The 13,691-nt window shown below is 39.2% G+C and overlaps 1 protein-coding gene across 4 annotated transcripts in view; it reads right to left on the bottom strand.

The window, feature by feature from the left end:
- Positions 1-13,691, bottom strand: part of NCOA7 (nuclear receptor coactivator 7) — a 121,675-nt gene that overhangs the window by 102,767 nt on the left and 5,217 nt on the right. The window contains exon 1 of one of the 4 annotated variants that reach the window (XM_033096604.1): positions 275-291. The exons of the other annotated variants lie outside the window; for them this stretch is intronic. The gene's annotated coding sequence lies outside the window, so the exon portion shown is untranslated. Of the gene's footprint in view, positions 1-274; positions 292-13,691 lie in introns of those variants that run through there. 4 annotated transcript variants of the gene reach the window in all.

The following is a 13,691-nucleotide window of genomic DNA, read 5'->3' as shown; positions in this document are numbered from 1 at the left end:
CATTATAAGTGGTTATAATGGGGTTCTTAAAAGCCCTTCTTTCACTTAATGTTGACTTTTCCTCACATCAATAAACTCTAGGCTCATCCGAACACTGAATTATAACAATCTCCTGCATTGACGGCATATTAGAGACCAAAAAGAATTTTATGAGGGACCACGACATGAATCTTCTATCTAAATATTTATTTTTGTGACCTTAAATCAGGATAGTCAATTTAAACCTAAATTCAGTTCATTATTTAAATAAAAATGGCATATCCAAAATCCTTACCTCGTAAGAGCTGTGTTGAAGACAAAGTATTTTCTGTATTGCCGGCAAAATGCTCCCTGTTTGAAACCATGGCACCACTTAGAAAGAATTTAAGCACAGAGCTAACTATATCAAACTAGTAAGGACTCAGACAGCCCAAGGTAGCTTTTGGCTTCACATCTAACACACAGCAGCCCCTTGTACTCGTACATTCAGGCATAACCAGTCCAGACTGGAAAAACACAGTATGCACATGATGTCCATCAATTGTTTTCCCCAAAACATGTTTCCCATTACACAAATGAAATAATGACAAGAACATGCTTTGAGGCTTGGTCACACTGTTTGACTACTGAAGGGAACAGACCAAAATTTTCCTTCCTGTGCAGATATTTCCTCCTAGGAAATATTTCTACAAAAATATAACAGGTGTTCGGTCTTTCTCAAAACCACACTGTCATCTAAACAAAGGAAGGATATTCAAATGTCAGTGTTAACCACAGTCAGAAATCTGAATATTCTCTTTAACAATAAATATGGGAAGACAGACATAGAAACAGATACAAAAGTATGCCACAAACATTTAAGGGGAACATCCCGGAGATAATGCCCCCAAATAAACAAATGTGTGTCACAAAAACAAAGCAACAAGGAGCTAAAAAGTTATGTCTGAATCAAGGTGACGATCAAAGGACAGGACAATAGTCTGGTACTTGGGAAAATGGGATAAAGCCAATGGATGGCAAAATGAACGGAGAACTCATTGACTCTTATTCAATTATTCTTCACCTAGGGAACTGAAATTAGACATAAAAAGAATTAAATAAATGTGTTTCAGTGCTCTCTTACTAAGATGAATAAAGAGATTTCATCAAAGCAGCTAGATACTCTAAATGAAGACCCATCTCTGGACTAGACAGATCATTTTATAAGTTCTCTCTAAGAACAGAATATGCAAATGAGACTTCGAAAAAGTCACTGGCAGAGTCAGGAATTGTTGAAGATGGGGAAAGCGCCAGAAGCCTGACAACAACAGGCAAATACATTTTAATTTTCAACAAAAGTTCGAAAAGAGATTGTGCAAATTATACACTGGAGAACATCACTAAGATTCCCAGCAGAACTTTAGCAATCAAAGGCAGTTTGGCAAGTTCTTGGAAGAGAAGGCAGTGAACCCTGAGATCTAAAATGTTCACAGCAAGCCCACCATTCAGCAGAACAGCAGGCAGTTCCCTTTTTGAAGCATCTACCATGGACCAAGCGTTCTGTTGGAGATGAAAAGATGAAGTCAACATTCATGGGCCAGGAAGCTCAAGTGGAACAAGCGACTCAAACCCATCAACTAGTAAGACAATTGGTGAGTGCTCTGACAATGGCAGAGCGGAAGCAACTAACTGCCAGGAAGAGAAATGCCCGGGAAACCCCACAGGTAATGCCAGAGCTGGGCGATGAAGGAGGAGCAGGAGTTTCCCAGACGATGGATGCAGAAGAGGTTGGGCCCACTGGGCAGCATGAAGATGTGCAAGCTATTGGGAAGGAATGTGTGGTGCTCAGAGAATCCTGAGTGGTCTGGTCTGGCTGGTGTGTAGGACTGGCTAGTGGCGGGGAGGCAGCTGAGGGAATAGCAGCTTAGCCAAATTACACTGACCTAATTTCCGTCTTGGACATAGCTACTATTCTAGTACACTAAGGAAATGAGGTAAACACAGTGGAACTGTACTTAAAAGTCAGGTGATAAGTTTCTCTTCATCTGCTTATGGATAAGATGGAGAAATGTGGGCTAGACATGGGTGGATGCTTCTACAATTAGATGGATAAAGCAAAGCATTGCATGACTGTACCAAGAAGTATGCGCTGACCGACTGACTGACCTCAACCCAGAGCGGGAAGCTGACCTCCATCTTCAGCCTGGAGGAAGGCTGGTAATAGCTTAATGCAGTATTTGTTCTTAGGACCTGTCCTCATCAGTAAACTTACCACTAACTGGAATTAAAATAGAGGTCTCCTTATTAGACTTCTGGAGGGATGAATAACGTCCTGAATAACAGCATTTGGGTTCAGACAGACCTCAGCTGTCTGTAGAAAGGTGGCGTTGAGCACACATGACTCTCAGGTTCTACATCTGGGTAAGGGGCTAAAGAATGGGAGGAAGAGTTTAGCATTACCACAAGTGAATGTGATCTGCACCTTTAGGTAACAGTAAGATCCATACACCCAATGGCGTGATTCCACTGCACCTTCCCTCACCCCCAAAAAACAACTAACACAATCAGCTCAAAATAAAAAAAGATTATGATGGTCTGTCCCACCCTTTTTGAGGATCAGAGTATATCAATATGACTGTGTTTAACTCGGTCTCACACTACAGAAGGAATATAAGGGAATTCGGTGTTTAGGATGTTTAAGTGACATGAAACTAAATTTTAAGATTATTAGTCAAAGGAGCTGATCAGGTTTAGCCTGGAAAGAGTTGGGATGAAATGACAGCTGTTTTCAAATACCTCGAGGATTTCACCTGGTAGATGATTTAGGCTTGTACCAATAGAACGTCAAGGGGTATGCCTAGGACCAGGCATTAGACATGCAGGGAAAGGGGTCTTGGCTCACAATAAGGAAGAACTAACTGTCTTACAGACAGATGCAAAGAGCTGCCTCCAGACAGAGTGGTTTCTCAGTCTCCGGGAGTGACTATGCACAAGCAGAATTGCCACCTCATGAGATTGCTGTAGACAAGCAATTCTCAACCAAATCGCAACCAATACTCATCCATCTACATAAATGTTCTATAATATGCCCTTTGTGATATTGAAATGAAGTTCACAGATAATATACTATATATACTATATATACTATATATATATATACTATATATAATATACTATAACCTACTTACATACTTCATTTTATGAAATCAATATAATGTCCAAAAGGAAACTAACTGATAACAGGTATATCAATATGTAAGTTCTCAAGTTTTAAAAATCTGTTATATGTAATGCCAAAAAGAAAAGTAATTTATAATAGGTATTTCAGTAAGTAAACTCAGGCACAAGCTCATTAAAAGACATACTCAAATGCTTATACCTACTTACATAGGACAAGTTTAGCTTTAGGAGAAATGGGATCAGAAACTATTTTACTATGTACAAGAAATACAGGAAAATGAAAGAGCAGAGGTGAGCGGGTGGGAGGGGGTGGGTAATGGCAGGGTGCATGGAACATTAGAATAAAAGCCAGTGCTATAAATAACAACCAAACAGATACTTCTATACATGATAATTTAGATCTTTTCTTTAGAATTTCCCAATAAATATTTACATAAGTCCTACAGCAGATAGGAAATTCCTGAACATAAGGAACAATTCTCCTTTGTCTAGGGCTGTCCCACTCATTGCTGGGCATTTGGCACCACTGCTTTCCCCCAGCTAAATGCCAGTAGTGCCCCGCCCCATGATCGTGCCAACCAAACGGCACCCCGGTGAGGGGATATTGCACTTTTTGGAAACAACTATTATAAAGTCAAACTTTATGGGTAAATTAATATTCTTAGTTATTTTTTCAATTAAAAAAATATTATTTCAAAAATTCATTAAAACTGAGATTTTATATATTTTATATGAATTCTAACCTTGAGAAGTTCTGTTTTCAAGATGCTCTGTACTTCACCTGACTAACCCCTTTGACCCACATTATTAAGGCAGAGCAATATCTTTAAAGCAAAAAAGGCCTGGCTGGAATCCAGACTCCAGTATTTCCAAGGTATGTAGCCTTGGGCAAATCACTCAACACCTTCAGCCCTCAGTTTCCTCATCTGTACAAGGGCTGTTATAGAGATTAAATGTGTCCTCAGTCAGTGTCCCATGCGACAGAAAATTCTATCCATTGAAATTTCAATGAACCCAAATATTAAAGTGCTCATGAAAATTACTGCCTTCAACAACACCTGGAGAGTTATATTCAAATTTGCCCCAAATATTAAAATCACATGGGGAACTAATTCAAGCTACGCAGCTCTAGTGAATACAAAGATGACAGCAGGCAAGACAGTTAAACGTTTACTGAACGTTAACCATATGCGACAAATTTTGTGTTCAATGCTGTTACACACCATTCAATCTATAATTGTATGAGGGAATTAATACAGTATTCTTAATTCTTTTCACATAAAAAAATCTGAAATTTAGAAAGGTTAAAGAACTTATTCAAGGTCAAACAGCCATGAGTTAGAACCAGAAAGATCGGCTTTGTCTGATGCCCAAATTAAAACCACTAATGATAACCTTTAAAGCTAGGCTATATTACTACACAGAATTTTCACTTCAACTTCCTGGTTCTTCCTGAATTTTACCCACCATTAAAAAGAACAAGAGGGTAAACACCAGCTTTCTGGTCAATTTTCCTTTAGGGTGTAAATACTGAACTGTATTCAAGTTAGTCATTACTATTCGTTAATAAATGTACTGCAGTGAACATGTCCATACATTCATTAAATATTTACTGAACTAGATTTTTAAACAGGCAACTGGGAAGCATGTTCCCTTAATTCACTAAATTAAATAAATTACCTCTTAAATTTTAAGAAAAGAAGTAATAACTTTCAATGTGCCAGAAAATTTCCCTTAGCAGTTGGCAAATTTTTTGTTTCTGTTGTTCTGAAATGTAATCTTCTGCCAATACAATTATTTCCCTAGTGAAAATGAAATTAGTAAATACAGAGAATCAGAAAATGGAATTTTGATCTTTTTTAAAAAAACAGATCAAAATTTTTTTGATTTTAAGTTAAAATTTTTAAAGATTTTAACTTAAAATCTTTATTGATTGTACTTTATTGATTGTAAAATCAATCTTTATTGATTTTAAGTTAAAGAAGTCCCTTTTTCTAGGGACTAAAATTATAGGTCCTTTTTAGAACTAAAAATTATGATTCTATAAAAATTCTACCACAGGTTTTTAATATTATTTGATGCATCCTCTTATTAATACTTATAAGGATATAAGAATTCAGTTTTGAACAGTTTTCTAACTGTACACACAGATTAAAGGGGAAATATGCAGAAAGTCAGATAGAAAGTTATTTGAGGCAATGAAAACAGAACAAAGTCTACTCTGCTGATCTCCTTTCTCAACTGTAAGCTAAAACTTCCTCTTTCTCACCACCAACCACTGTTTATTGGGTGTACATGATTTTCTCTAACAAGAGTTGGGGAAAATCTGATGCCTGCATCACCCACAGCTGTGGTTTCTGGGGACACCCCCTACATCGCTCCAGCACTATGAGATCTTCAGATGATCCCTGCGATGAATCTAAAGGTGGTAGGTTCCAAATAGCATCAATAATGAAACAGGTGACATGGGAAGAAAAGTCTGTCCTCGATTACTTCTGGAATTCATTTTGGTATTATCAGACAGACCCATTGCTAAAATCCTGGGATATCTGGCTGTTTGGCTTACAGCTGCATAACTGATCTGTACTTCTGTCTTTTTGCAGACACCTTCTGGTCAACACCCAGAAGGAAGAAGCTCCACACTCTCCTCGAGTCTCTGTACTGTTACAGAACTCAAGTGCAGTCCCCTAGCCCTTTCAGGGAATAAGTGCTAACGTGAACGAAGCACTGCGCCAGCTCCCTGGGCTCCCAGCAAACGCCATCACTACTGCATGGGCTCTGGTCTTGCATCAGGCCCCAACTCCTTCAATTTTAGGACAGAAATAAACGTGAGCAGTGATTTCTACTACTAATTATTTATTATCATCATTTGGTGGGAGGTGTCTATTTGATGGATCTGAATTAGCTAATTGACGTAAACAAAACCAATAAAATTTGATGGAAAAAGATGAAATAAATGGAATGTCTTTCCAAAGAACATACAGGATATGGGTTGCAAACAATGGGTTTCAAGAATTAAATGTGAGTGGGTTTTGAGACTATCAAAAGACATAAAGTTCATTCTACCTTGTCAATTGCTATGTCACTAAGGAAAAGGCCATGTGCTTCTTTGTTCTCTTGGGGATGCCATCTGTAATGGAATGCATTTTCAAAAGATACTGGCCTGCACTCATACTTGTAAAATTGCAAAATAAAAAATAATTGAATGACCACATTTTAATGTACTTTCTCCATCTTTATTTACATGGGGAATATAGATGGCAATAAACAATTTATACTTACTCCAAAATAGTGCCTTGTCACTTATAAGTGAGCTCTTCAGTAAGCATTTACTAAGAACCAGTATTATGCGACCACTGTCCTACTTATCTAGAACCTATGAATATAAAAATAAACTCACTATGTTCCAAGGAAACTTTGATTTCTGACAGCAGAGATAAAATTTACATAAATAAAACAAAGAGGGGGAGGTATGATAAAAATCAATGCCAAACACGATGTGTAATGCACCAGGGCCAGGTCACCAGGGCCAGTGTTGTTGGGGAAGGTGTTAGAAGTGGGACAATACCCAACACAACATCCATTGCTATATTTCAATAGTGTTACACAATCAACAATCACCTGTAAACCGGAAACAGTTTTATCCTTAATGCAAATGTTCTCTATCAGCACATGCTCAAGAGGACAGCAGTTCCTTCAGGTTCTGCCTCACCTGCCTATGGTAAAGATGGAGAGGGGCATGCCGTGCTTTGGTTAGTACAGTCTAAAATGTGGTAAATACACAAACGTGGGTTCGGGATGAAGGCATAATGCAAAGCATCTAAGAGAAAGGAAGCCTGCCCAACATGAAATTAAATCAGCATTGTGAAATACCATGACCTCTTCTTGGAAAAAAATTATGTATGAGTTTCAACTATAATTTTCTAAGAGACTGGACTAAGAAACCACATCTATGGTTTAAGATATTTCTTTTAAAGGTTTTCTTTTAAAAGTTTGTTAAGTTGCTTGATATAAAAGCTCTTATAGAATTCAAAAGAAAAATGGCCCTTTGCTAAACTGGATTATTCTTCTCAATTATGCACCCCCTCCCTGTAAGAGAATTATCCAATGGCTATGCCACTTTGTGGGGCTTTGCACTAGTACGCAGAGTACACACCTCCGCTCACTTCGCCCTGTGGCTTGCTTTGACCAACAGACTAAGGATCAACAGTGTACCTATTTCAACTAAGAGGCCTGGCAAGGTTTTGCACTCCACTGGAAGAGTATGCTTCAGGTAGCTGCTTTTCCTTCTCCAGCATGAGTTCCAAAATAAAAGACACGTGGAACAGACCTGAATTTCCACTTCGACTTTGGAGTCCAGCCCGGCCCTGCCCAATCTAGCTTAGAGCAGCCAAACCACAGTCACCCTGCAGATTCATGAATGTGAAATAAATATCTGTGGTTCTAAGCCACTAAGATTTGGAAGTTGTTATGTAGCATTATCACAACAGAAAACACAATACACCCTTAGAAATATCCTGATACACAAATTACTTTGTGGATTTTTATCAGGAAGATCAAAGCCGCATAGTATATATTACTGTCTATATGAATAATTCTACCAAGGCCTGGACTACCAAAGCCCAGAGACAGAAGCATCCAATTAAAACAAGTAGCCAAGGAGGCTTCCTTTCCTTCCAGTTGTCATTTACCCATAACCAGTGTGCATGGCTATGGAAATTTACCTATAAGAAGGCATCATCTGACACCAAGGGTGACTTCTGCGCATCTTCGCATGTTCATGTATAGACTCTGATATTACTTTTTGTTATGGCTTGAACTGTGTCACCCCCCCAAAAATGTTGAAGTTGTGTCCACAGCACCCCAGAATGTGACCTTATTTGGAAAGAGGGTCATTGCAGGTGTAATTAAGATGAGGTCATATTGGAGTATGATGGGCCTCTAATTCAATATGACTATGTCCTTATAAAAAGATGGCCACATGAAGACAGAGGCACACAGGGAGAACACGTGAAGACAGAAGCACAGATCAGTTATGCAGCTGTAAGCCAAAAAAAAGTGCCGGGGACAGCCAGCAAATCACCAGAAGCCAGAAGAGGCGAGGAAGGATTCCTTTCACAGGCTTCAGAGCGATCAGAGCCGACACACTTGATTTTAGACTTCTAGCCTCTAGAACTGAGAGACTAAGAATTTCTGTTGTTTCAAGCTACCCAGAGTTGGTGGTACTTTGTCAGAGCAGCCCTAGGAAACGAATCCACTTTTTGAAACTTTTATACACTGTCACTATTCCAACAGGGGATTGCATCAAAAATGGTATTTTTTTCCCATCATGTCTATTCTGCCACTTTCTCTTACAGTTTGAAGAAAATGTGGACCTGTAATTAATAGCAGTGGTAAATATTATTTTGAATATCAGAGGAGAAAGCCTCTGACAGTTCACATGTCAACTCAGGAGATAATTCTAGCACACCTTATTTGAGTAGGTGAACAAAAGAACTAAATTATCAAGGAACAATCTTAACACAAAAGGGGTTTTGAAATATTTGGAGAATGTAGCACCACTACGTATTACACCACTCGCCACAGTTTAGTGATTTTGGTCTAACAAACTTATCCTGCTCGATTCTCGTGCGTACTTCCACTATCTTGTGCTGTTTTCTACTTAATTGTGCCCCATGCTTACATTCCTTCCAGAAGCCCCTAAGGGAAGGGATTGTGTCTTGTTATACATGTACAAGTATAAGCATGTGTGAGCATACATACACACACACACACAAACATATCCATTACAACTCCTAGTATAGGCTAGACACAGGGTTTATATTTAAAATGTTGATTTTTTATTTGTTACAGTTAAATCCCTAACAAAAACTGACTTTGGGTGGTGAAACAATGAAGCTTTACCTTTCATTTAGATTAGTGGTCTCCATTTTTAAAAGTTATATTCCACATCAATAAAAGTATCTGAGCATAAAGTTCTTTCACGAGTATTTTTTATTTATATAAATATCTCTTCTGCACTAATATATGCATTAGAAAACACGTAACAAAAATAGAAATCATGAAAAGATAATATAGACATTCTAATAAGTTTCCCATACCCTCATGGGGCTTCTGAACCTCAGTTTGCAAACAGACTAGGAGAGCAGACACGTGGTAATATTTCCTACTATTTGGCCCTTTCCAAGAAATGCAAGATCTATGAGAATCTAACATATTTATGAACTTTAAACACATTCTCTGGTAGATTCATGAAAGTATCTCCATCAAGCAATTAATATTTTAGAGTTGACGACAGAGATGTCCCTGCAACTAGGATGAGTTTGTATACTGGTAGAGCCCCACTGTAAATGCATTTAACAACCGTGGTGTTCTCTGCGAACTGAATTGAACCCTTCGGGTTTTTTTTGACTTTAGAAATAAAAATCTATTATCAGATTTTCAGGCAAATTTCTGCAAGATCGAGAGAACCAAATTATATAAAGGAGATCTTGAAAACGAAGAGAAGGATAAACACAGGGGAAGATGGAATAGAAAACTCATAAATCATCTTTTAAGAATGTTTTCAACACAACATGCAATCTTCCTGTGTTCCGTGTACATGTATGTATATGGACAACACTGTGCTCAAAAACTGAATGGTCCAGAGTGATATAAAACATGACCCCCATCAGCTTACTGTAAGAACGACTAGGCCATAAAGCAAGCCAATATTGAATTTGTGGTGCAAGGAGTTAAGATCCAAAAGAACTGAAAGCAGAGGTGGAACAGATGTCTTGGAAAGTGCTCATGGAATTAAGTATCAACCTGGTGCAGAATACTGGCTTTAAAGAAAGAAATGTGCCAGGAAATGTCAGACAGAGAGGGCAGCCAAAAGCCCAGAGGCAGGAATTTACCCCGAATACACACACACACACACACACACACACACACACACACACACCACCCCATCACCCCTGGTGTGAGGGGTACTGAGGATTCCGACCATAATTGGGGTGCTGAGTTCAGCAGGTGGGAGTGGGAGACAAGGCTGAGTGCCTGAAATGTGAAGAGGACACAGTTCCATTATCACCTAAGCAGCATTCTCTGGCTTAAACTTCCAAGAGCAAGCCACCACCCATAAAACCTCAGGAATCATTTCACTTGGTCTACTTATTCTTGAAGAACTAGCCTTGGGACTGATCTATACACACAGGAAGCCAGCTAAATGCAAGAAAATACCAGGCCGCTGGCCCACGGGTGAAGATAACGGGGAAGTGAAATATGAGTAGCTTTGAAAGGAGGAAGAGGAAGTAAAATATGTCAAGATGAATATGCACTTCATAAAGAAAAGTCAAGAATGCATATATTAATTTTAATAATTTCTAACAAGTACCATTGTACTACAAATGGATAACAAATAAAAATGTAAAAAATAGAAATGACCTCATCATTTCTACGATCCCATCAATGGGGAAAAACACTTTAATATTTTGTCACTTACCTGTCTTTCTTCTATACAGATGCATTTTAAAACAAATCAGGTTCTTTTTGTACGGACAGTTTGATATGCTATAACTTAAAAATGACTCCATTGTTGAGTTTGTCTCAAATATTCACAATATCACCCTTGATAATAGCTAATGCACAGTTGCTTACTTTGGGGCAGACAGAGATCCAAGTACTTTACATGTATTTATCTAATTCTCAAGTCAATGTGGGAGGTAGATACTATTATTATCTTCATTTTACAGATGAGAAAATCATGGAGAAATTAAATTGCCTACGGACACGAAGCTGGTATGGTGGAACAGGACTCCAAGCCAGGCAACTGGCTCCAGCATCCTGGCTCTTACCCCCTCTACCAGACCACCTGCCTCCCAAAGACACATTTCAGTGCTCACTGCTGAAATTAAGCTTCACCTATGATCTCCTTAGGATGTACTCTTAAAATAGAACCACTGGTGCCAAGGGATGCTACAAGCAAAACTGCTCTCCTTCTAAGGTCTACCAACAAACCCTCTCACCATCCACAAAAAGTGACCCAACCTCAACCTTGCCAGCATTGTTCTGGACTTTTAAAATTTAATTATAATCTGCATTTCTTTGACGCACTAAAGTTGAATCTTTTTGTATGTCTTGGCCATTTGTGGGTCTTCGTATTTTGTGAATGTTCTATGCCTGCTATAGATTCTATGTTTGTGCATTCATGGTTTGAAAACCTAATGCTCAAGGTGATGGTATTAGGTGGGGCCTTTGGGAGGGGATTATTAGGTCCTGAGGGCAGGGCCTTCATGAATGGGATCAGTGCCCTCAGAAAAGAAGCCCAAAGAGCTCTCTAGCTCCTTCCACCACGTGAGCACACAGTGAGAAGTTGGCAGTCAGCAGCCCAAAAGAGGGCTTTCACCATAGCTCGACCATGCTGGCACCCTCATCTTGGCATTCCAGCCTCCACAACTGTGAGAAATAAATTGCTGCTGTTTATAAACCACCACGTCTGTGGTATTTTGTTATAGCAGCCTGCATGGACTAAATCCCGCACTAGAATGCTTTTTTAAAGGGTTAAGGCATGTTAAATTGAAACTATTCTGGAAGGTGCTATGATTCCAGATATTAGAGGGTTGCTAACGAGCTGTTTCAGTGGGACCCTATAGATAGGCACTACCTTGGGGGCGAGGGGTGTAGAATCACCAGGACTTAAGGCTGAGGGCTCAGCTGTGAACGCCTGGGACTATATGGACCGAGCAAGCCCTCCCAACAGACTAACAGCCTGAAACTGTTGCTTTATACAGTATAGCAGGGGCTGTACTTATCCAATGGCTACAATATTCGTTATTGCTACTCAGGACACCCTCCATTCCTGGTACCAACATTTCTGGGGAAACACTTCAGTAAATCTGGTATCTGCTTAGTGAGGTCAGAATTACAGAAAGAATATGAAAGATCTTGAAGTTTCTACCACCTCCGGAGTCATCTCACAAATTTTCCCCATTCTACACAGCATGCCTGGTTAGTGATCAGAGCCATCCACCAGTCAGAGGATTCCACATGAACAGTACTGAATAAACACCATTAAATTCTTACTCTCTAAATCTTCTGTTAATCAGTCAACAGCAAATGACCTCATGCCTACACTCCGCAATAAAACTGAGCACTTTGGACACCCTCTGGTTACTTGACTTGGAGTTAAAAATACTTCATTCACATACTTAGAAGTCACTTCTTGGGCAGGACTACTTTCTCCAGATGATTCATGTCATCTATCAGGATCAGCGTTTCAGTTTCTTTCTTTAGAGTAAGCTTGTCTCCTATTAGATTCCTAAACTTTACTGGCACACTCCCCCCCCATCCCAATTTGGAAGCTTTCACGCCTCTGTGTAGCAACTACAGAGGCAAACCCAGGGACGAGGCATAAAAGACACTGTCCCGGATGAGGGCCATAATAAATATGAGTTATTTTTAATGAGTGTTAACACAATGTTTGAGAGAGAATTACTACAGTAGGGCAGGGATGCTAAAGAAAATGATACAGACATGTATTCTACTGAGATGGAGGGATAGAAGACAGATGAAGGTTAAATAAAAGCTTTACCCTCGGGCTTTTTTTTGACCAATCTTAAGATACACGCTATCCAAAATCACAGTTAATTTTTACTAGAAAGGCAATTTTACTATTTATGAGAAATGCCTGTCCCCAGTATGGAAGCCTACTCAGGACACTAAATTACATGTAGAAGGCTCCATGAGTTTATGGAATCTCAGCTAAGAATGGCCCCTAGAAATGACACCTGAGTGTGGCTTGCTAATGAAAATAGGAGGACAGAGTATTCCAAGTAGAGGGAATAGCATGGAGAAGAAAAGTCACATGCTATGCATGCACAGGAAGTGACAATTAGTTTTTATATTACTAAAATAAATTTTCTTAATTTGGGGTCCATAAACAAGGACATGTAGGCAAAAGCGTGCATGTGGTGTGTGATGAGACCATGAACTTTCAGATCTTTTGAAGGGTCCATGATTTGGCCGGGGTGGGACGGATGAGTTAAGAACAACTGTGGGCCATATGCATGACAGGAAGGGGCAGAGGACACGAAATGAAGTCCTCAGGTCCCGAGAACTGGGCTAAGATTCACGGCAGGTTCTTCTTGTGTAGGATGAGGAACCTATAGGTTTGAAGAGGGACATTTAGAAAGTATAATTCAGGCAACAGTCCAAAGCATCTGAGGAGACAAACAAGACTAGTGGGGATGGAGAAAGGAGAATTAGAGAAAGGGTTAGGAAATAAGATGAGCAGGCTGAATGTTCCTATTTGCTTGTATATGCATAAAATGTCACTGGAGAATTCTCAATTAACCAAAAAATACTAGGAAAAGCAGGTAACTATGGAAAGAAGATGAGAAGGAATCCTTTCACTGTATACCCACCTGTACCTTCTGAATCACATGAAGGTACTACTTACTATAAAATTAATTTTTTTAAAAAAAGGACATGAGGTGTCTTTCGGAATGAGATGCCTCTATGTAAAACTCTGCTCTCATCTCTCTCCAAATACTCTTTAACAATTGAAGTTGCAC

This window comes from Rhinolophus ferrumequinum, chromosome 3 (genome assembly GCF_004115265.2).
Source record: "Rhinolophus ferrumequinum isolate MPI-CBG mRhiFer1 chromosome 3, mRhiFer1_v1.p, whole genome shotgun sequence".
In the NCBI taxonomy this organism is placed as follows: domain Eukaryota; kingdom Metazoa; phylum Chordata; class Mammalia; order Chiroptera; family Rhinolophidae; genus Rhinolophus; species Rhinolophus ferrumequinum.
The sequence above is the reverse complement of the archived record's forward strand: the minus strand, read 5'-3'. Positions and strand labels throughout refer to the sequence as shown.